We start from the raw sequence: 23460 nt of genomic DNA on the forward strand, positions 1-23460 counted from the left end.
GTAGACTGTCGCCACATCTTTTTAATATTTATAGTGAATATATTATGAGAATGATTGTTTTAGATGAAGATCCAGCTGGAATTAAGATTAGTGGCAGACAAATAAGTAATTTAAGACATGCCGATGACACAACCCTCATAACAGAAAGTAAAGAAGATTTGGTGTAGCTGATTCTATTGGTTAAGACATCAGCAAAACAGAAGTGATGGCTTCTGGTAATTTAAATGAATTTATAATAGAGGAAGAGGATAAAAAGAAACCATTGAAAGTTAAGATTTACTGGGGTCCAGAATCAGAAATGATGGTAAATATGAAGATGAAACAAACTAAAAGAATGATAGTCGTGGGGGAAAAAAACTATTACAGCTGACAAAAATTATGAAAGATAGAGGTGCGATAAAGTTAGAATTGTCAAAGCAATGGTATTTCCAATCACAGTTTCTACATTCTAAAGAAATATGCCCGTTGATTTGTTTTTTCCCCTCATACTCAAAATAGGCTAAATATTTACTTGTTCTCTGTGAGCGGTAAAATTCGTGCAGCAGTTTGCTACTCAATTTCCGATGTACGCTTAACACGATGTGTTGCACTTATTGACTGAGGGATGTCGATTTTCTTTCGTATGTTGTGGATAAAAACTATAAATGACAGTTGGCACAAATGAAGGGATGCACCGCATTTTAATTGTGTGGTTCATGAGTAGGTGCCTTTGAGTATTTTGGGATTAAACCACTGTGACTTTGTAGATTTAAGTGGTTGAAAAACTTCAAATGGCACGTTAAAATGTTTGTGGGCTGAGAACAATTTCGATTTGTTTCTCTGGACATTTCTTTATGCTTGATTTCACCCCTAATATTGTTTTCTTTCTGGGTTTCGGCTGAATGCATCTAAAGGTTTTCTTTCACATTTTGAATTTTGTATTAGGAGTCCAATATTGTTCTTATTCTTGGTTAGCTTCATATAGGGAGCACATATCGGCCAAATGTAGGAACTTATGTTTCAGAAACATTCTTTTCGGATGAAACCACACTTTGCTAAGATGGTCAGTGCAAGTCCGCTTATAAAAATCCATTCCTGAAATAAAAGACAAGTTGAGTGATATATAGAGAGCCTTTGTTCATAGGGTCACCAACTGCTGAAAACGACTGGATGTCATATAATTATCCAATGATTATTATAGATTAGCGCTAACTATAATCCTTGGGATGCTCAGAGAATTCTATCCATGAATCCATTCTGGAGTGGATGTCATATATCCAGTCTAGAAGTTATATCTGAAGAGATATGAGGGAAGAAGATTCTGAAATGCGAGTTTCTTTTTCAAGAAACAGTAGGTGTCGAGGCCTCCCTTATTGAGTATCTTAAAGAGGACTTAACTTCATTTGAAACCACAATAAACGTGATGAAGATTCTTTTATGTCATTCCAGCCACGACGGTTATGGATATTAGATAATAAGGAAACCGTGCCCTTGTGATCAAACGTGAACCTTTCTTTTTTCAATCACTTTCGGATCACCATTAAGTAAGGTGATGGTTCCACTGGGTATTGAAACATCCAGTAGAAGAATCGTGAATGTTTCAGGTGATAAATGAAATTCATCCACTCTATGGATTCTTAATGCATCCACGGGAGCAGGTGGATTTGATCCTACAACCTATTGAATGGAAACAGAAACGCTATCCATCAGATCAGGCAGACCACTCTTATTGTCCAGGTGGTTTCGTTCGTTCTGAATAAAAACAGACGTGCACGTATGTGAGAATTGAAGGGCTCTTCTCTCCCTCTAACATAGACGGGGTTAACACTTCGTCTCTCTTTCGGGATCCATTTGCCATACAATTTCTTGATTCCCTGCAGCCTTGAAGACGTGAAGTTACACATTCAGTGCAACCAAACTATCCCCTGAGAAACGCTACACTTCGGATAAGCATGCTTACAAGAATTCTCCAGAACTGCAATAGTGGCATGTATTATAATGGAAAAATCATTTCGATCACGTCAAAATACCTCGTTCTGATTGTAGTTAAGTATTGGAGCTATACATTAATTACAAATAATTTTTTTTCCCGAGCATGTTAAATAGTTTAAAATAATTAAGGAGAAAAGAGAATACACAAAGAGGCGAATCTCACACCAAGGAGGTTGATTCAGATTAGGTGTAAACTTTGTGGATAATTTTTACTTTGAGGTTTAATTCATAGATTTTGTGTGTTTAATAATAAACCGAAAATTAAGTCCTACAAGTCTTGTGGACAGAAACACGGAGTTCTTTGAATTTGGCTAATCAACTGAGCTCACTAATCACGATGTTGTACAGGTTAAACGGAAATGAAAACAGGGCCTGTCGTCGTCCATTCGAAACGAAGTGAATAAATTGAATCCGTGCTGTATGAATTTATCCAAATTTGCATACTGTACTGCAATACAAAACCAATGCAATTATACGTTGTTGAATCAGAAGACACCAAAACTTGATTGAATTCCAGCTCTCGACTTGAAAAAATATATCTCAGTCAGGGGACGTTACGCTTCAGTAGGACAGCTTTCGTTTTCTTTATAAGGGTAGAGACAAAAACACGTGGGAGTATAAGTGGATGAGCTTTTTTATAGCAGAAAAGAAAGGGAAGTCACCTTAGTAAACTGGGAAGTGCTGATGCAGGCGTTCTAAAATATCAGTATTATGTAGGAGGAATATAGTCTGATATATAAAACGATGACAGTTTTTATCCAAGGAAATCTATGAGTATGCAACCTGCAACAAGACAGGGTCTAGTACAGTGATGGCGAACCTACGACATGCGTGTCAGCACTGACACACACACACACCTTGGATGTTGAAAGATATTGGTATTCTGATGAAAAAACCTGCGATAAATCGTGTAAGATCGCTCTCAGTTAAGGCGAAGGTAGGTTTCGGTTCATGGAAAGAAATATATTTTATAGTTAGCCTATTTCTATTTTGTAACTAGCGTTTTGAGTTTACGTTTTCATTCTTAATCATTATAATTTCTGCATAGTCATATGATATTATAAAAACTTATAAAAATTATTATATATTATACGATACAAACTTATAAATACGTGCTTTATATATTATAACTTAAAGTTATCATTTGACGTCTGTGTAAAATTCTTTCATGCATGCATTCCAAGTCTTTCGAGTGAGAAATACCAGTTCTAAACATTTAAAACCGCTTTAACAGAGCATATAATTTGCAACATTAAATATTGAATTTATCTGAGTGAATAATGAACACATTTTTATAGTTGCAATAAATTCAGTAAATTTTGTTAAATAATGCAAATAGTAACAACTTACGATGACGTCGCAACAAAACTACTAAATAGCTGCTATTTAGTAGCATCATAGAGAGTAAAACGTAACAAGGTTGCTACGAAATCTTTGCTAAAATCTAATCAAATCTTTGCCAAAGCTCTTCTAACAATTTTCTCTTCTACATACTCTTGTGAAACCCTATTTTCTGCCTTAAATAATATCAAATCGAAAGGGAGAAACAGAATGAGCAATGATTTGAGCGCTGCCTGTGTAGCATTAAAACGTACGCACTAAAGCCCTTCTATAAAGCAACTTTCTACCAGTACTCAGCAACAGAAAAGTCTTGAAATGTCATGTAAGTTTATAATTTCAGTTTATTAAATTAATTGTATAATATGAATTCATAGATTTTATATCAATGTCCTATTAAATAAATAGCCTAATATGATATGTATAAGTCACCATCTATGATTATGTAGTTAAATTTACAATGCATGTATGCAAGTGGCACATCAACAACGCCAATATTTTAAAAAAAATGAAGTTTGACACACCTGGGTAAAAAGGTTCGCCATCACTGGTGTAGTACAATTGTGAAAACAGATTTGCCGGATTTTACAAAGTGGCCCATAAGTCATGAACGGTTTTAAAATAAGCGGATTTTTATTAATAATAAACATATCTGCAGGTTCTGTACATCATTAGAATTGAAATGAAAAAAGAACAAAAATAATAAATAAGTGTTACTAAGTATTTTTATCCTTTCTTCACTTATGGGTTGGTCATCGTGTGAAAATCATGCAATAAGAACAATCCAAGAACTGCTATGGTGTTCTCGGGAAAAAAAATAACAATATATTAAAACTAAGAGACCCAAACAGCGCTGTATTCTACTGTAGTACATGTATGAACGATAACTTGAGAGATAATATGGAGTATTATAGCGTTTTTTCACATTATTTCTGAAGTGACAAGACAAAGCTATTTGCTTCTTAGGTGCATATGACTTGACATCAGGTTGCTATTTGACATCACGTAACGCACAGCACGCTCTCTTTATGATGTCATATGATTATGGTAAACTATTGCTCATAGTAATTTCGAGGGGCTTCAATTAGTCATAGCTATAAACCTGGGATTACTGATAACTATCGTGGATGTAGAGGTCACATTTATGCATACGCCAGATTAAAATACGGGTGAAACGAGTAAACAGACTCATCAGCTTTGATCGCGTTTTCTAAAATACACCCTTGTCCACTATACACTTGTCTTTATTAATGCTGACAATCTCGATTGCAACATCCCGGCAATGTGGTAATCACCGAGGAAAATCCTAAGCAAACATATCACAACGCCGCAGCCAACGTTGATTGTAACCGAACTACACACGATAATGCGCAGCGTTATGTTTTCTACACAAAAGGGAACTCATTTCTTTTACAATGATGGTTTCCTTTATAAATTACGAAACATCAGATTTCCCCTTTAATCTCCGTAATATGCACTTTCCGAGATGAATATGCGAGCAGAGAGGTCACAAAGATAATCATGAGCGAGCCCTTACACGGAAACACTGATTTGCTAATATTTACGAAGATGGATTCCTTCCCATTGATGTTGCTCAAAATAACGCAGGAGATTAAAATATTTGAAATTCTTACGAATGTTCTCTTCAGACATTCATTACAGATACGAAGTGTAATAAACCCAACTGCAAGGAATCAAAACGCTTGACCCATTCGGTTGCTGAGATGATTTCTGTGCCTACATTCTCAGATGTTCGTCCTTAGCAGATTTACTTTCTTTAATGTGTGCGCGCGTGTCTGTGTGTGTGTGTTGGGGGAGGGGGTAGTATATCAATTAGTCTCTCACCACTCGACAAAGTAAGGCTGTAAAAGACTTCTGCCGACCGTGGGTGTCGGCAATTAAAGGAAAAATTCCAATCATTCTTTAAGAGATTCTGATTTGACTTATTTATATAAAATTACATTTTTCTTGCCTATCTAAGAAAAATGCATATCTGCATTGCATATCTGTGTAATTATATTACACAGATATGCAAATGTGGGTAAATCACAACACAAAATGTTATTTGCAGGCGTGTGTAGTTGCTATACGAGTACTCTTGCGAAATAGCAATTCAAAGTTTTAACATTAAACGCCATCAATTTTTCTCGAACGAACGGCGGGAACTCTTCCCTTTGCGAATCAAGGCAAAACGTATCAATTACGAGTGATTCAAGAATCAAGTCTTGGCTGTCTGAGTTATTTTTAAATTCAGCATTCTTTGAAATGCAACAATTGTATAAAATGTATTTGTTTTGCAGCTTGATGTGTTTTTCTCCAGTTGGGCAGTACTCCTGTTAATTAGCATAAAGTCAGTAACGAACTTCCTTGCTTTATTTACATGAAATAATGCATGTATGGTGGGAAAGTATGTCTTAAGTAAAAAAACAAAGGATAAATTTAACGAAGATGCACAACATCTCTCTTTCTCTCTGAAAAAGGCTGCTATAAATGCACACACACGACAATACAATCATAAGCGATCACACATTTTTCTGAAATGTTTGAAATACCGGGATAAAAATGACTTTTGCCCAGTTTATTTTCAAATCTAGGGTATTTTACAAGGTCATTCCTGAAGACTTAAGTTACTGCGCACCACGCCTGAAATGAAGTTAGAGCAATCCCTCGATTAGTAATCCTTTCGATTAAAACAGGCGCATTAATCGAAAACGCACTAATCGCATATAATAACCTATGGGGAAAAAGTATAATTCGTTCTTCAAATTTCTTTTTTGAACCTTAATTTTTTTTATAAAAGAATGAAGGTATGTCTCAGGGCCTAGTTAAAGGAAAATCATGAAGCTGAAAGACAATAAAACATATTCAGAATATAAATTTTATTATTCTACTTCTTAACAAAGAATTGAGCTAACGCAGTCTGACGGCTATTTTGTTTCTTTTTTTCATACAACCGACGGTATGGTCCTATTCCTTCTTCTACAAATTTTACCGCTTCTCTCTCTTCATCAGAGTCAGCCTCTAAGCATTGCTGCTTAAAAACTTCTTCATATTCTTCGGAATCTTCCCGCTGTGCATCTAAAATTAGCAGGTAGGAATCACTCAATTCTTCAGAATGGGATTTAATTAATTCTTGGGCGTTATCATTGAAGGGGAGAAAGAAATGAAGGTCGTACGAATGCGTCGCCAACACGCAAAATCACGTGCTTTATAGATAAAATTTCCCAACTGTTAACAAGCAAAATAGTTACCACTTTAAAAACTACAATGATCAGAAAAGAGAAGTTAATTTTCTGACGTGTAATAATAAACAACTCGTCCCACAATACGGATTGATTACCCTATTATCGAAATGGATTCTCATTTTTGTGACATGCGCAGGTCGAAGAGTCTCGAATCTGTGGGCGTACTATAGCAGATGACAAATTTCGGCGGTAAAAATCTGGAACATTGTATACACAGTGTATTATGCCATTAAAAATAACTTTGTAAAATGTTTTAAATCGGTAACTAAATTATTTCATTCCGGTGAGTGATTTTTTAAAATAGTTAGCCATAAAAATGAAGAGATAGAAAAGTTTTAAAATCTGTAGCATTTATTTTTAAGATTTATATAGGTGCACTAATCGAATTTTAGAGGCGCACTAATCGAATTTGGGTATCGAAAAAAAATTACGCACTAATTGGGATTACTGAATTCAAGATCGTTTAGCTTACGAAACCTTGTGAAATTCCGTATTCAGATGGAAGCGGTAAAAAGCCGCTAACTTGGCGTCTCATTTTCTGCGATAATCTTTCAACGAATAAACACTGAATTAATTTCCTTCCCTTTTTATTCATACAGGATCGAAACGGAATCAACTGCATTAGCACAGGTCATATCAGCAGATGGCTCTTTGTATTAAGAAACACAATGGAAAACATACGAAAATGTGGAAATTTTGCAAATTTGCAGCTTTCGCCATGAAAACTTGGATCCATTTTACACGAGAAGGCGCTCTGGCCAAATGGGATAATGTTCGGAGATCTTTAGTTGCCACCGAATTCAGAACTGTGGAAAAATGTTGGTTACATCAACGCTTATACAAAGCTTCCTCCGTTTCATTGTATATCAAGTTGATTTGGCTCTCTGATTCACCCCCCCCCTTCAGATGTGGTTTGTATAATACCAAAATAGGGGAATAGGAATGAGGAAAGAAAGGACGAATACAGTCCTCAGTCTGTGTTGTCGTAAAACCCCTTTTCTAGGGCATTGGGTATGAAAAGCACAAAGCTTCTTTGTGCGTTTCATATGAACAATGCTCTGCATAAACAGGAACGCTAAAAATCACTACAATAAGAGAAACATCGCAATAATTTTGATATTAGTAGTTGGCAATGCATTCGTTTGTTATATGTTTAATTATTTTATTTGTACTTTTATTTAATACAGTATTTCTATAAACGGAATCCCAAATATGGAACTTTTTTAAAGCCACAGGCTTCACATAACCCGGGTGGTGGTCTCACACTGGAAGATGAAGTTTATTTCCCTAAAATACATTCTCAATCATTCTAGTTCATGGTGGGATTCTAATAGACCATCTTGGCTATGACATTTTAAAGGCTATCAGAAAAGCAGATTAATTACTCACTGGTAGAAACTGAAGCTTATTTAAGATCATTTACGTGAGGAGTCATAGAATTTGCAAATTTGTTTTTCTTTGTAGGATAAAAAACAGTCCTTCGGTAAGAAGTGGAAGAAAATATAGGAATGCTTAGTGTTGTCTGAAAAGCATTTTTATTTGTGCTGCTGCTGAAACAAACATCGCATTACATCCATCTTGTATGTTTGTTTGTTAAGCAGCGAAGGTAAACGGAGATACGAGGAAAGACATCGCAGAATAATTGAAAGATTGGTTTCGGATATAAAGCAGATTGTACCAAGCTGTCGGCGCTAACGTGGAGGACGAAACTTTATTGATTGGTATGTTGCGATTAGCTAAAAACAACCAGTGTATAACATGTGTTTAACATTGCGTCCAGTTTTCATTGGACTAAACCACGACCAAAATGTACTCCTAACTAAATGGGTCTAATGCATATCGGACCAAATACACACGGTCCTTGGCCTATATTGGTGTGCATCACCCCTTAACGTTCAGTAGTCAACTCCTGACAATAGCAACACAACTTACAAAATGTAAACCATTTTTGGACAAAAAATCTGCATTACCACTTCAGAAATCCTCAGTTAAATGGAACCATTAACGTAGGATGAATACGGTGATAGATTACCACTAAAGAGACCAAACATTTTATGAAACACGCAAGATTAGGAAATAAACTGAACAACATAACAATTTTGGCTTCTCAAAAGGAAAATAAGTTTTTTTTCCCTCGAAATTAAATAATTTATTAAATCGTAACAGAACGGTGACCCACTCACTAAACGAAATTAATTTGTGGAACTCCATTAGTGAATGTGTTTAACATTGCGTCCAGTTTTCATTGGACTAAACCACGACCAAAATTTACTCCTAACTAAATAGGTCTAATGCATATCGGACCTAATTCCTTGATATAAAAACAAAAATCCAGCGTAGATTATTCTGATAAATTAAGAAGCTTGCACATCAGACACTCGACCCTTAGCTTTAGTTCTTTATTGCGGGATTATTTCTTCGTTGTAGAATAAGTGCATAGACATAAAAAAGAATGAATTGTTTCGTTTCAAGATCAACGGCTGGCAAAGAATCCAACTTGAGCAAGAAGCTTAAGTGTGGTTGAATTATTTTAAACATGCAGCTACCGACTTTTGAAGATTTAATCTATTTAGATCTCCTCTGCGGGTGGTATACGTGATTCATCAATATAGCTTAATCTCTAGGATTAAGCTATATTCATGACTGGCACGAATGAGACACACGGCGTCGTATAAGTTTTTAAAAAAATGTTTGCATCATTTCGTTTGTTGCTAATCTGGAAAACTCCTTCGAGTATGGTTCAAACCATCCACATCTTTTCAAGTTCGGCCTTGCTCTGATTATCACCTAATTTATGGCTGTAGCACTTCGCACAGCCAAATAGGGAGGAGGGACAGTAGGCAGGAAGGAGGTCCTTCTGATGTGAATGGTGCGCCTGGGATTGGAGTTGAAACGAGACCCATTCTGTTGGACTGTGGTAGCAACAACTCACTTGAGCATCTGTTACACTTCAAGTACTCCCAAGTGTTAGATCCGTTTCCTTTTCAAACAGAACAGTTGTTTACTTGCATGTCTAGAAGAGAAATGAAAACTCTCGTACACTGTCGCCTAGAAAATTTCGGTACAGGCCGAGATACCAATTAAAACCTTTCGGAGCAGTTCTCTTGATCCTGTTAAACTAGAGTAAATAAAAAACGGATGTGATTAAGCTAGTCAGAGTAGGATAATCTCAGTGATATATTAACGGAGGTCGGGATCGTGTTATTTCCCACGACAGACGACGTTGTTTTGTGTATGGAAGTTGTGAAGAAGTGCACAATTGTACGCTTTTTTATTTCTTAATAGAACCTTTTTTTGCTATTATTTTAAAATCTTCTTCTCTTTAGTTATAACAACGTAATCCATCTCTGTTCACTTAACGTGAGTCTAAAATCCAAGTTCGCGAAAGTCCGGATGATCTCATTTGACGCAATCACAGGGCGAAGGAAGAATCTTCTGAAACTGGTTGGAATTTAAATGTGGATGAAGAAACTGGAAAGAACTCCTCTCTTAACGCTATTCGGTTTCACCTTCCAGTCACATCAAACTGCAAAGAGAACTGCGCGTGAAACTTTTCCTCTGCACACGCTCACACAAAGAATATTCTTCACTTCTACTTCAATCTCGTGCCATCTCCGTTTTCCGCACAGATTGCACCTACTTGCCGAACGAAAGCGCAAAAAGTTTAATCTGCAGTCTGAATGATCGCGCCATCTATCGGATAGCCTTCGAACCATCATAATGGCGGCAGTTGCAGCTCTGTAGATGGTTAGTGTTCTGTGAGTTAGTGTTATTTTTCAATAAGATATTTCGTAAATGACGTAGCCGATGCTTATTTCAGCTGTTAATAACCAATTGCGATGTAGACAACTTTGATGCCTTCACATTTGACTTTTCTTAAGGTCCTCCTCACCGTACGGGTTTCTAAGTACCATTAAAAACAGACACTGCCAAAACAGAGTTCGTTTTCAACTTGCTCTATTTCATTATTTAAAAAAAAAATAAATTTAAGGAAAACAATAAGACGTTTCAATGTAACCCGAAAACAGCATGAGGGCATTTAGTCATGGTTTGTTAGATGGCGTAATCTGGGGTTCAAAATGTATCTTGCAGTCTTTTAAATGGTCAAATGGAAAGATACAAATTTTCTTTCGGTGGATTCAAATGCTACAAATCTGCATACTAAACAGTATCAATCTTTACATATAAGGTGGAAGTGATACGAAATTCAGGTGATTGTCCAATTAGATCCGAGGAACAACTAACTTGAAAAAGTTCACGTTTGGTTTCTAACACAGTACGGTTTCTAGATTAGCCCATCTATGGTACTAGCAGTAACGTAGTTTAAGTTCATATCCTTTCTTGGGATGATTCAAAAAACGCTAGCGAATTTCCTAATTACATCTCTTCGTGTACCTAGAATAGAACGCTACAATTAGCTGTCTCTCTAAAGAAAATAAAACGAAAGAACATCCACCGTAACTTGAGAAGGAGGCAGCCTTTATTTTCTGGTTTGGTTCCCCTTTGTCAAAACAGGGGAAATCCTAAGTGAATATACTAAATGTTATATCTCCCTCAGTAGGTGTTTGTGATGATTGCGAATAATTCAAAATATACTACTGTTACGTTAATTCAATTAAAGTATTAACTACAACAAAATAATTGTAATTAATACACAGCACTGTTGGCTTTTCCTTGAAATTTTTTGCATACCGAAATTTGCAAAAATCCAGAAATGGCAACATTAAAAATGCCGGAGATTGTTTGGCCTGCGAATGCGGTACATCAATTCCAACAAACACCGTGAGTATTCTCCGGTTTATAGTAGGTAGTCCGCGCGGTTAGTCTAGTGGCTATGCGCTGCGCAACGATATGCCTGGGGAAGAAGTGTCCTAGGTTCCATTCCCGTCAACGACGTACGTGAGGAGTTCAAGGATCTTCCTCAGCCATAGCCAAGTTAGCCGTGGACAGCAGGGTTTTCCCCCAGTTTAACAGGGGTTTTTCATCTGGCAAGCAGGCAAACCGGCCCGTGAACACACACACACGAATTACAGTAATGAATATTGCCCTTAGGGGTTGAAGCAGAGGAGTGGCGAACCGGCTGCATTAATACGCCAGTAACCCTCATTAGGACGGATGAAAGGGATAGGATACGATATAGTACGTATCCAGAAAGCTACGTTGCACTACTTTACATTATATCATCATCAAATTCCTGCCATTTACCCTCAAGGGTGTACAGCATATAATAGTACTACATGAAAAAAATTACATCATTACTAATTTCCTATCTACAATTTTCCTCCAAATCAGTCTGTTACTTGTCAAGACTCCAATATTATCAGATCTTATATTTCTATCGTCTAAGGCACTTTGTACCGTATCAATCCACCTATATCTTGGTCTTCCTCTGGGTCGTTTTCCTGCCAACCTGGCAGAGAACACTTGTTTTGCTAATCTTTCCTCGCCCATTCTGTTTAAGTGACCATACCACCAGAGATTAGCTCTGCTAACGCATTCCTGGATGCTGACAATGTTAAGTTCTTTCCTAATATCCTCGTTTTTAATATGATATTGCCATTGATGCCATCTGTTCACGCCTATAATCTTTCTCAGGACTCTCAAATCTACGGTCTCTAGTCTTTGGTCAAGTGTTTTACTTCTGACCCAGCTCTCAGATCCATAAGTTAAAACTGGTGTGAACACTGTCTTGTATACAGCTAATTTAGTGTTCCGACTAATTTCTCTCTTATTCCATATGCATTTATTCAATTTAATTGATGGAATTGAATTTACCATCTTCAGTAAAAATCGTGCCTAAGTAGCTGAAATGTTTTACTTACTCTATAGGTTCTCCCATCACAATGCAGTTGATAATTTCAATAATTCGGCCTATTTTCATTGTCTTTTTAATGCTGACCATCATACCATATCTATTACAACAGTTATTCAATTTAGTCAGAGAATCTTGCAGACTTGTAGCGGATTTATTTAGAAGTATAACATCATCCGCATAAAGCAAAGAGCTGACATTAACATCTCCAATTTTGATATCATGTTTAATACCACTTTCGTTCATAATGTGATCCATATAGATAATGAATAACAGAGGGGATAATGTCCATCCTTGTCTCACACCAGATTTAACATTAAACCATCTTCCTGTACTTCCTTCAATTGTAACTTCTGATTTCCAACTCAAATAAAGACTAAGCATTGCTTGATATAATGCCCCATTGACACCATATAACTGCAGCGTATTGAATAGCTTCTCTCTTGGCACCTTGTCATATGCCCTTTCCAGATCGACAAAACTTAAATACAGATCTTTGTTATATTCCCATGCTTTCTCGACTATTTGTCGTAAAGTGAAGATCTGATCCTGACAGCCTTTGTTTGGCCTGAATCCAGCTTGTATTTCACCAAGCTTTTCTTCCATAATTCTTCTCAACCGTTTCTCAAGTATACTTGCATAGATCTTGCCAGGAACACTCAGTAGGGAAATACCTCTGTAATTCTCACATTCAGTTTTATTTCCCTTTTTATATATGGGTACTATGAGAGCTCTACTGCAATCATTGGGAATTCGTCCCTCTATCCAGGCATTCTGAACTATGCAGTGCAGCAACTGTAAGACTCTTATATCACCATACTTCAGCATTTCTGGTCGAATATCATCTACTCCTGCTGCCTTTCCACATTTCAACCCTTTGATGGCTTTTTCTACTTCAAGTATGGATATGTATTCCTGACTGCATGCCTGGTCAGTGTTTTTTTACCACTGTGCTGTCATCAATGCTTGTTTCATTTAGCTTTACATTCTATGGTGATGTTATTTACTACCGCAGAGGTGGTTGTTGCACTGGAGCTTGCCGTTGTGGGCATCATTAGGAATGTGATCTAAAATCCGGTTAATACTTTATGTTTTCCATCATAAACAGAGTCACGTACAGATCTATGTAATCAGTACGGACCAATTCTCGACTACCGCGAAAAAACTGAAATGTAGTGCACGTTCATAACAACCTGCATATTCATGAACATGGAGGTGTTATTAATTTCGCATTGCGATATACCAACCAATGTATGGAATTATCATAAGTGGCATCCAGGAGGAATCACATTTGGTTCCTTTCCGTTATTTATTTTTTAGCGTATGTCCAACATGATATATGCTTTAATATCAACATTTTTCAGACTATATTAAAATGCTAAGGGTCACCAGTAGTAAAAAAGGGCGCGTCAGGTATGTTTTAAATGGGAATTTAAATTGTCTGGAAAATGTCACTCAAAACAGTTCGAAATGCAAACTCTTCACATCAAGTATCAAAAATAACTTCCTATATGGGTAAGGAAAAAAATCCATTTCCCACTCACATCACTGTAAAAGGATCTGGGAATGTTATTCGATCTAATATGAAAGGTTCTATACAGTAATATAAACAGAACTGTAAATGGGTTACATTAAATGTGCGTAAATTTGTAGCTACACAGAAAGATGTAATCGTCTTTTATCAAATATTCATTTATTAGAAAGACTTCAAAAGGAGACATCTAAGTTCCTTCTAAGAAATAATATTGATATGGCAGAGAATTGAAGAGGAAAGCAAACAGATGTCTAGAGCGAGTAGTAACTCTTTGTGCAAACAAGTTTCGATGTTACGGTTACGAGTATCCGATAAAGTGTTAAAAATAATTTCCAGAATTATGATCCACCATTAGGCATATTTTTAAACTGGAATCGCTGCAGGTTGGACTAGTTGAGCTGCGGACTGCTATCTCAAGGGCATTCTGGATGACGCAAACTATTCTAGTAATGATTGTGTCATACTCACTGCCACAGGCCACCCATGTGTCATGTGATAATTGGGCCAATGTCAAAGACATTGGCCCAATGTTGAAGATGTAACTCCTCCTTGTAGGATTCAAATGTCACTACCTAACAAGGATCTTAAATGACCATTGAATTGATATCGTTTACATTTTAAAAACTCATACAGCAATGATACAGCTTTCAGAGGAAAGAAATCTTAGATATATTTCGATCTCAGCCTCACTCTAAATATGTGGCATCCACTTACACTAAGCCCAATATTACTGTGCTTTATACAATCCAATCAATACGCTGACATCTGAGGTGTATGGGATTTCATAAATACACAACATACTCACATTTCATTTGCATCTAACCTAATCCTGTTATTAAGCATCATCGTCCTGGCTTCATTCTAGGTGCTGTTAACTACCGCTATTCTTATTTCAATCAGGTATTTATAACTGAAGGGCATATGCTGCTTGCTCCTCGCAATTGTGCGCTTCGTACCTCCGCCACAGTGTGATGGAGTTACGTGGATGACATCTTTATCGTATGTAAAAACACAGAAAAAGATCTTTTTGATTTTCTAACCAAGACTAACTCCTTCCATCACAAAATACAGTTCACCTTGGAACTTGCGAAGGGCAAACAATTGTCATTCCTAGATACCTTAATTAAGAAAGAAATGGATGGACATATCAGCATTGAAGTCTATCGCAAACCAACCGACCAACCAACACAGGTCGATACTTGCACTTCACATCCTCGCACCACATTTCTCAAATATTGAGCATCGTACACATGCTAAAAAATAGGGCCACTCGCATCACGACAGAAGAAAAAGATCTCAAAGATGAATTATCCCATATATCAAAAACCCTGATAGAGAATGGCCATCCAAAAAACCTGATCCATAAGATACTTTTCTGCGACCCCCCCCCACAACAACAATCTGAGGAAACACGTTACAAATCCGCCATCGCCATTCCTTATGCTGAGGAAGTTTCTAAAACTACTGCTACACTCCTCAAGCGACATGCAATACGAGTGACTTTTAAACCTTTAATGACTATCCGCCAATTTTTAAGAACTCCGAAAGACAGTCATGCCTTCTTCAAATACGTCGGTGTCTATAACAACCCCTGTTCATATGGATTAAATTACATTGGCGGAAATAAGATAAAGATAGCACGTCGGAGATGTAAACAACAACAGAGAAGACAACTCTGGGTTAGCCCTCATTCCTCGAGGACAAGCCATACCATAGAATGGGAGAAAAGCTCCATACCCTATTTAGAAGATGGTTTCCGCTGCCGAAACAATAAAGAAGCTGTAGCAGTCATCCCTTCTAAACGCAACCTCAATAGAAATCCAGGTTTAATTCTGGCTGATATTTGGAAGACCCTCATAAGATCATTAAGAACGCCAGAGTTTAATTTCGCTGCTAATTACAGAACGTACCTGCATAACAACAGTTGACATCATACACGCTCCTTGCGTTTGATGTACGCGTTCTTCTGTATTTGTTAAAAAAAATACATTTGTATTTGGTTTATTCCTTCACGAACCGTTTAAGTTGTTTTGTATCTCTTTTATACATCCTGACGAAGCTAGATAGCTAAGTTGGCGAAACTTGGTTTTTTGTACTTAGTATCAATTATTAAAATCCTTCAGCCAATATATAGAACCCAGTTTAGTTTATATTAATTTCTTGCATTTACTACATCGTCTATGGTCCTTTTACAACACCTTATCCCTTTGAAACATAGCGACCAACTGGAATCAAAACAGTCTTACTTCTGTACGTCAATGTTCCTGCATCACTCTCATAATCCGCTGTGTTATCTTCACAATTTTAGCAAAATTTCCACGAAGGTTCAAGTTTCTATTCACCACAACCGCCCAATCCTTCTCCTCCAAAATATTCTCACCAATATTATACTCTGCATCCCATCTTTGCTTCCCAAAGTTTAAAACCTTGCACTTGCAACATTAAATTGACATTTCCACACACTCTCAATTAAAATAGTCTATTCGGGGTCTCTTGCAAAGCTACATCTGCTCTATTTCTTATAACTCTTCCCAATACCATCTGTAAACAACTGTGTATCACCATTAAACCCATTTCTAATATAATTTAAATACACATTAAACAGCAATGGCCTCAAAATAGATCAGTGGAGCACACACACTACTCCCCCCATACACAACCGGTTGATACTTATCAAGACAGCCAATCTCCAATCATCGTTATACCCCCCCCCCCAAAAAAAAGCTTTCAAAAATGTGTTTGAAAGCTTTTTTCCAGTGTTTCCCAATTTAACTACTGGTTTTTGTCATGTGGCAATCTGTCAAAAGCCTTTACAAAAGCTAAATATACCACGGTGTGTGCATCTCCCTCGTCCAATGCATTACATGTGAATACGTTTGGTGCTGCAGAACCAAGGATGGTTCACCAACATCCAGATTGCTTATAAATTACACGCGAAAGCCATTATCTCTAATTTACACATTAAGCAATATGTTAATTATTTTCTCTGTTCTCTTTATATTTGGGAAGAATGAAAGGAATACCGAGAGATTTTGCACTTCGACGTTTCCCCACAAAGAATTATTTTATATGTAAGTAACATTAGACGTCAAATTCAGTAGAAGTTATGTCTGCCATCCCTTGAGGTATTCCAGAGAATATACCCCGCCAATAATAGGAGAGTAATCCTAATACCCACTAATCCTTGCTCCAACTGAATTCTTCTGTTTCGCTGCGTACTGTATTATCAGCATTGGCTCTACGTTTCCATCAGAATAGTCAGTGTGTGATTATTTTTTTATAAAATATTTTGGTTCACTATACCAAAAGGTATACAAAAAGACAGAGCACCAAAAGAATGGTGCTCTGTCTTTTTGTATACCTTCACATGCTGCGAAGCATCTCTCAGAAGAGGCCTTCACAGCCCTCGCTATCGAACCACTTCACACATAACGAACTGGTATTATTCTGTCTTAATTTCTTTACTCAGAGGTATTAGGGGTATTGGAGTAAAATCACTAATGAATGCTTGTGCGGTCTCGACTGAAAGAAGTCCAACTTACAATATGAAGTTTTATACGTTTCGTACGAAGTTGCTTTCTTTCAAGTATTCCCTCATATTTACTCCAGTGTGTGAGCTTCAATTTTGGAGTGATGGATGAATGTGCTAGTGAAATAGTAACCGGACTTGATTCATTCGCCGACTTCTCCAAATCTCTTCAGAAAAATGACTTATTCATGAAAACGCAGACTTGTAATTAAAATACATTTTTAAAATTAGCTATACAAGTAAATATTTTCAGTTCTGATTATTCGACTCAATTCTGCAACTTAAATGTTATTACTATAAAATCATCAATAGGAACTCATCTATCTTAAGTACAGATATAATTACAACATATCTGTTAAGATAATTTTCTTTGCGTTTGATTTAGCGAAAGCCTCATTTAAGTTGTTTTCAACATTGTCCTGTACAGACTGTATGATTAACGCAAAGATGACTGACCAGGCAAAGAGAATTTCTGCTTTCAATTTGCCTAGCGGTTAGTTAGCATATGTGTAGGGCAATAGCTTGCTTCAAGGTTTTATAATTCACTGCACGTTTTTTTTTTATGCCAAAGAATTCTTGGTTAGTGGAGAGCCAAAACTGTATTTGTATTGTAGCTTGTCAGTTTGAGTGTCTAAGGCGTTGCATCTTGAAAAGATCACCAGGCAGCTAAACTGGTTCTTCAATGGACGGAATGAATTTACTAGAATCTTTTCTATTAAGATAATCTCAATATCATTGGATCGGCATTTGAGTAATCTTCTGATCATTCACCGTTTTGAAAAAAAAAATGTTTTCCCGATTTTAGTAATTACTAGTTGCTTTTATGTCAAATAGAGGCTCAAAATTTCACTCATCTGTTGACAGTAGGATATAACGTTGATAAGGATCGTAACAGCTGGTTATTCAGTTTCCCTAACCTATCCACCCACGCATCCATATCAAGTCCAGAAAGAAATTGTTTGAAGCAGGAATACCCTGCCTGCTGTAACACAACTGGTGATATAAATTATTGAAAAAAATTGAGACAATTTCATTTGACAACATTTCAAATTGTTTTTGTGGCCATTGGTGCAAAGAATTTTAATTAGTTCCATGACGCATAAATGAATAAATATCGTTGTTTGTGTTTTCGCTTTATAATTGCAAATATGCCGCCAATTTCGTTTATTACATTTTTAACAGGATGCTTCGGAGTTTACATTTATTATACTTTTGCCTTTATCGGATTCCGTTTCTAAAAGTACTGCATAAATGTTTGAGCAATACAACGCATAGCAGCAGATCCGAACATAAAGAAGAACAGTCCCATAATTCTTCTTGTTTAGCAGATATCTTCAACACACGAATAGGTTTAATTTTTTAAAATGAAGAAAAATCGTCGATGTTTTTCAGAATTTCGAATAAACTCCTTATCTGAGAAAAGCTACTTGCACAACATCATCCTTCACTGAGAAGTAGTCACCTAAGATGCACCACTTTTTTTTTTTTTTTGCAGATAACTCCTCGAGAAAGGAAAAATAGAAATACTTTTCCCCGAAGCCGGATTCTTATTATCATTCACGAGATTCTCTCGGAATGTTTTCCTCTGTTCATCTGGTTGCCTAGCAAGTCACACATTCTCTCTTCATATATTTAGTAGCAATGCGGTCGATATTGACTGGCTTGTTCTGAAAGCAACACAAGAATTTCGTGTATTCTAAGTTATGCACTTCAAGAGAAAACTGCCTTTTGCTGAAGAAAGTTCTGATGAATGATATTTGTTTCATCTCTCTTTTGTTAAGGTAAGATCCGTGGCGCATTTTAATCAGTTTTTATGTGGAATGCTATCAATGGTTACTCTATAATTTAAAGAATCACATGACTGCCACTTTTTATTTCCATCGAATCCATTAAATTAACCATATTTTTCCTAACTCGTCTCCACACTAAACAATTCCATGTTATTCTTTACAGCAGATCCCTATTCAACAATATTTTGGATTTCTATTTAAGTTTTCGGCTACTTTCGTTCTACATTCATTTTTGTCTGGTTTCCTATAAAATACTTAGCGTTTGTTTATAAGGAAAGCACGCAATAAGTCTCATGGGATATAATTTTCCGCTTTACGTGTTGGACCAGCCACTATTTTCAACAAGAATCATTCTTCGAAATTTTCCATTAGAATGACCCGTTCTCAGCGATTCACTTTAAAATTATCTTAAATGGTTTTATCTGACATCATTTATTACTACCCAGTGAGAGCTACTGCCTCTACTTGCAACCTTATCACACAAGCAACATTTTCTTTGATTGTGTAACTCGTGGTGTCTGCTGTTCAATGCCCGATCAGATTAGGTAATGGCTTTACTAGCACAACACGTACAAGACCATGTTCACCAATGTCGAAGTTAATGGAATACCAAACTCTAGATTATGACGAGGATTATGACCAAGATTAATTCCTTCCATCACAAAATTAAATTCACCTTAGAACTTAAAGAATAAACAATTGTCATTTCTAGATACCCTAATTTAAAAACAAATGGATGTACATAACAGCCTTGCGGTTTATCGCAAACCAACCCACACTGGTCGATATTTGCACTTCTCATCTTCGCACCACATTCCTCAAAAACTAAGCATCGTACATATGCTAAAAAAATAGGGCCACTCGCATCACAACAGAAGAAAAATATCTCAAAGATTAATTATTCCATATATCAAAAACCCCGATAGACAATGGCTATCTAAAAAAACCGATCCATAAGATACTTTTCTGCGACCCCCCCCATACAACAACAATATGAGTAAATACGTTATAAATCCACCATCGCCATTCTTTATGCTGGGGACGTTTCTAAAAAGATCGCTACCCTCCTCAAGCCACATGAAATAGGAATGACGTTTAAACCTTTAAAGACTATCCGTCAGTTTTTAAGATCTCCGAAAGACAGTATTTGCCTTCTTCAAATACGCGGTGTCTATAACATCCCCTGTTCATGTAGATTCAATTACATTGGTCAGACCTCAAGAAGTTTGGAAATTAGAAAAAAAGAACACGTGGGAGATGTAAACAACAACAGAGAAGACAACTCTGGGTTAGCCCTTATGGGACAAGAGCTCCATGCCCTATTTAGATTTTCGCTCCCGAAACATAAACGAAGCTATGGTAGTCATCCCTTCTAAATGCAACCTCAAAAGAAATCCGGGTCTAATTCCGGCTGATATTTGGAAGACCCTCATAAGATCATTAAGAACGCCAGGGTTAAATTTCGCTGCTAATTACAGAACGTACCTGCATAACAACAGTTGATATTATACACGCTCCATGCGTTCTTCTGGATTTGTAAAAAATACAATTGTATTCGGTTCATTCCTTCATGAACAGTTTAAGCTGTTTTGTATCTCTTTTATACACCCTGACGAAGCCAGACAGCTAAGTTGGCGAAATGTGTTGGTGTTTTTTTTACTTAGCATCACTTATTAAAATATTTCGACCGATATACAATCCAGTTCATGTTAATTTCTTGCATTCATTAGATGGTCGAAAATAATATAGATCGTTATGGTCTTCATTTGTTTCCGCATAAGCATTTTTCCCCTCAGGATGAGAAATAACAGCAATTTTATTTTCGAATAATTGTTTCAGCCTTTGAGTAATGTGTGAAACTCGAAATCTGGCAATAGAATCACGTGAAAGCAATTGCAAAGGTAGAGATTCTGATTGAAATTTGTAGTTTTGGATTTCCATTTAAAGTTCATCCTGAGAACAAAGTAATTTGTCCTTTCAAGTGATGGTCCCAATAAAAATTCTGAAACACCACATTTAAATGATGTAAACCGATGGAAAGTAACGTTTCGGTGATGAACCTTAAGCGGATGAAACTGAAGAGTAAAAGCAGTAAGCACAGAACGAGAAACGCTTGCATTGCGTTTATTAATGCACGTTTTTCAGAAAGGAAAAAAAAAACGATTACGGGAAGGAAAAGTTAAACGCCATCGTATATCGCTGATTAGTTAATTCACTAAGATAATGTCCTTAACCCCCCCCCCCCCCCCATCTTATGAGTGAACAGAAGTCTAAACCAAAGAGTATGTCTCAATCGATTGCACTGGAATGAAGAATCTACAATTTGTAATGATTACAAATACAAAGAGCCAGCAATTTTCACTAGCCACTGTCTAGCATTTTCAAGGCTGAACTGGTGTGAAAACAAATGCATCAAGTTACATGAAAACATACACTTTAGTAACCGGCCTAGCAGTTACTAAAGTGTATGTTTTCATGTAACTTTATGCATTTGCTTTCACACCAGTTCGGCCTTGAAAATGCTAGACAGTGGCTAGTGAAAATTGCTGGCTCTTTGTAATCATTAAATCTTATGGTCTTTTAACAATAAAAGTTCTTAATCTACAATTTCATTAATCTTGTTCTTGCCTGGATAACTAAGACACAACTATGATATGAGTTACTTTCCGTTCTCGTCCTCTGTTCCAAAGATCAAGAGTTGCTTAAGAGCCTCCCCATAGGGATTCGAACCAGTTCCCTCCAGTAAACGAAGGCAATGTCAAAGAACTACCTCAAGTTATCTTAAAACAGTTGACCAACAGAGTGCATTCAAAAATAATTCTTCATTGAGAGTACCGCATTGGTTTTTAACTTCGATTATTAAAGAAAATTCTGCTGAATTATTTACACGGTTTTACTTCCTCACCGAGAAAGTAAAAGTTACCTGAAGGCGGAGCTCACAGGTAACGCTCGTTACCTGTGAGCTCCGCCTTCATTCGTATTTTCTATTCTACCATTAGATTGCCCTTTCAAAATCGCGATGCAGTATTTTCACCTAGCAGATGCCGGATGTTGAAATCGTGCAATCCGCTAAGATCTTAGAGCGAAGATAGTATACGAATGTAAGTATATGAATAAAATATAAATCGTACTTGTTGAAGTGCATATGCGTCAGTTCACCGTAAGTAAACAACACTGGCCCCACTTCATTAAGGTTAAAAATATTTTGTGATTTTTTGCTTTTTTTTTCGCTCTGGAGCCTAGAATAGGCCATACTTAAAGGGGTTATTGAAGTAAATAGCTCACTTGGTTTGTTTACACTGAGGGTAAGTAATATGTAAAGTAGGAGTTTCCAACGTATTAAATGAAATGTAACCAGAAGACAGCATTTAAAATTCCTGTCTGAGTTTCCGCACCTCCTTGGCTGCAACCGAGACATATAAGAGGATCTTCCCTGTTTGTTCTAAATCGAGATAACGAAGTTCCTTCGAAATTAACATTTTACTCAATTCCATAAATCAAAGAATTTGAAAAATAATAATAAACACACACACTTTAAGCAATATTCTTAGAATAGGAGGGGGAAGTTGCACAGTTGCAGCAGGGATATCAGAATGCTTTCAAACTATCGGCATGACCAAGTTCATCGGTAACTCAGTTGTGTCTTTATTGTGTGTAAATCTTTTTCGAAAGATGGTTCCGCTTTGATCAAGTTCGAAATCGTAAACGGAGGTGGTCAATCAGTAGAAAGCATTCGCCTCATCAAACTGTTCGAGGTTTTCCTTAGAATGCTGATGATTATAAATTTCGATTTCAAGGCGCGACTTTTATCCTGCTACATTTCTTTCATTTAACAAGCCTGTCTCACTTCTATTGATTACATAAAAAGGATCGCGTGATCAGTGGCTGCTCGTGGCTTGAAATCATCAGTGTGTGCTGCAACTTTCCACTGGAATACCACAGTCGAGAGATTTCCTGCAATTTTAATGCCATTGTTCATAAATATTTAATCGCCTGAATTAATAAAAGCGCGTAGTGTCCATTGCCATGTTTCGCCCTTAAAGTAGGATTTCCGAATTTTGTCACCTTCCGTTCTTCGAATGTAAAGTGCGGATGGAGTTGTTCAACGCCCTCCACACCGTATTTATATAAGCAGCAGCCAGTACTTCATTTCACAGAACTCGTTAGGAGCTAGTACAGTTCATTTCACAGACCCGTTGGTTATTACCAACAGGTTCTCTCCCGTATATTACAATATTTTC

This window comes from Typopeltis vanoorti, chromosome 15 (genome assembly GCF_054136105.1).
Source record: "Typopeltis vanoorti isolate ZY-2024b chromosome 15, IOZ_Tvanoo_1.0, whole genome shotgun sequence".
Lineage (NCBI taxonomy): Eukaryota > Metazoa > Arthropoda > Arachnida > Uropygi > Thelyphonidae > Typopeltis > Typopeltis vanoorti.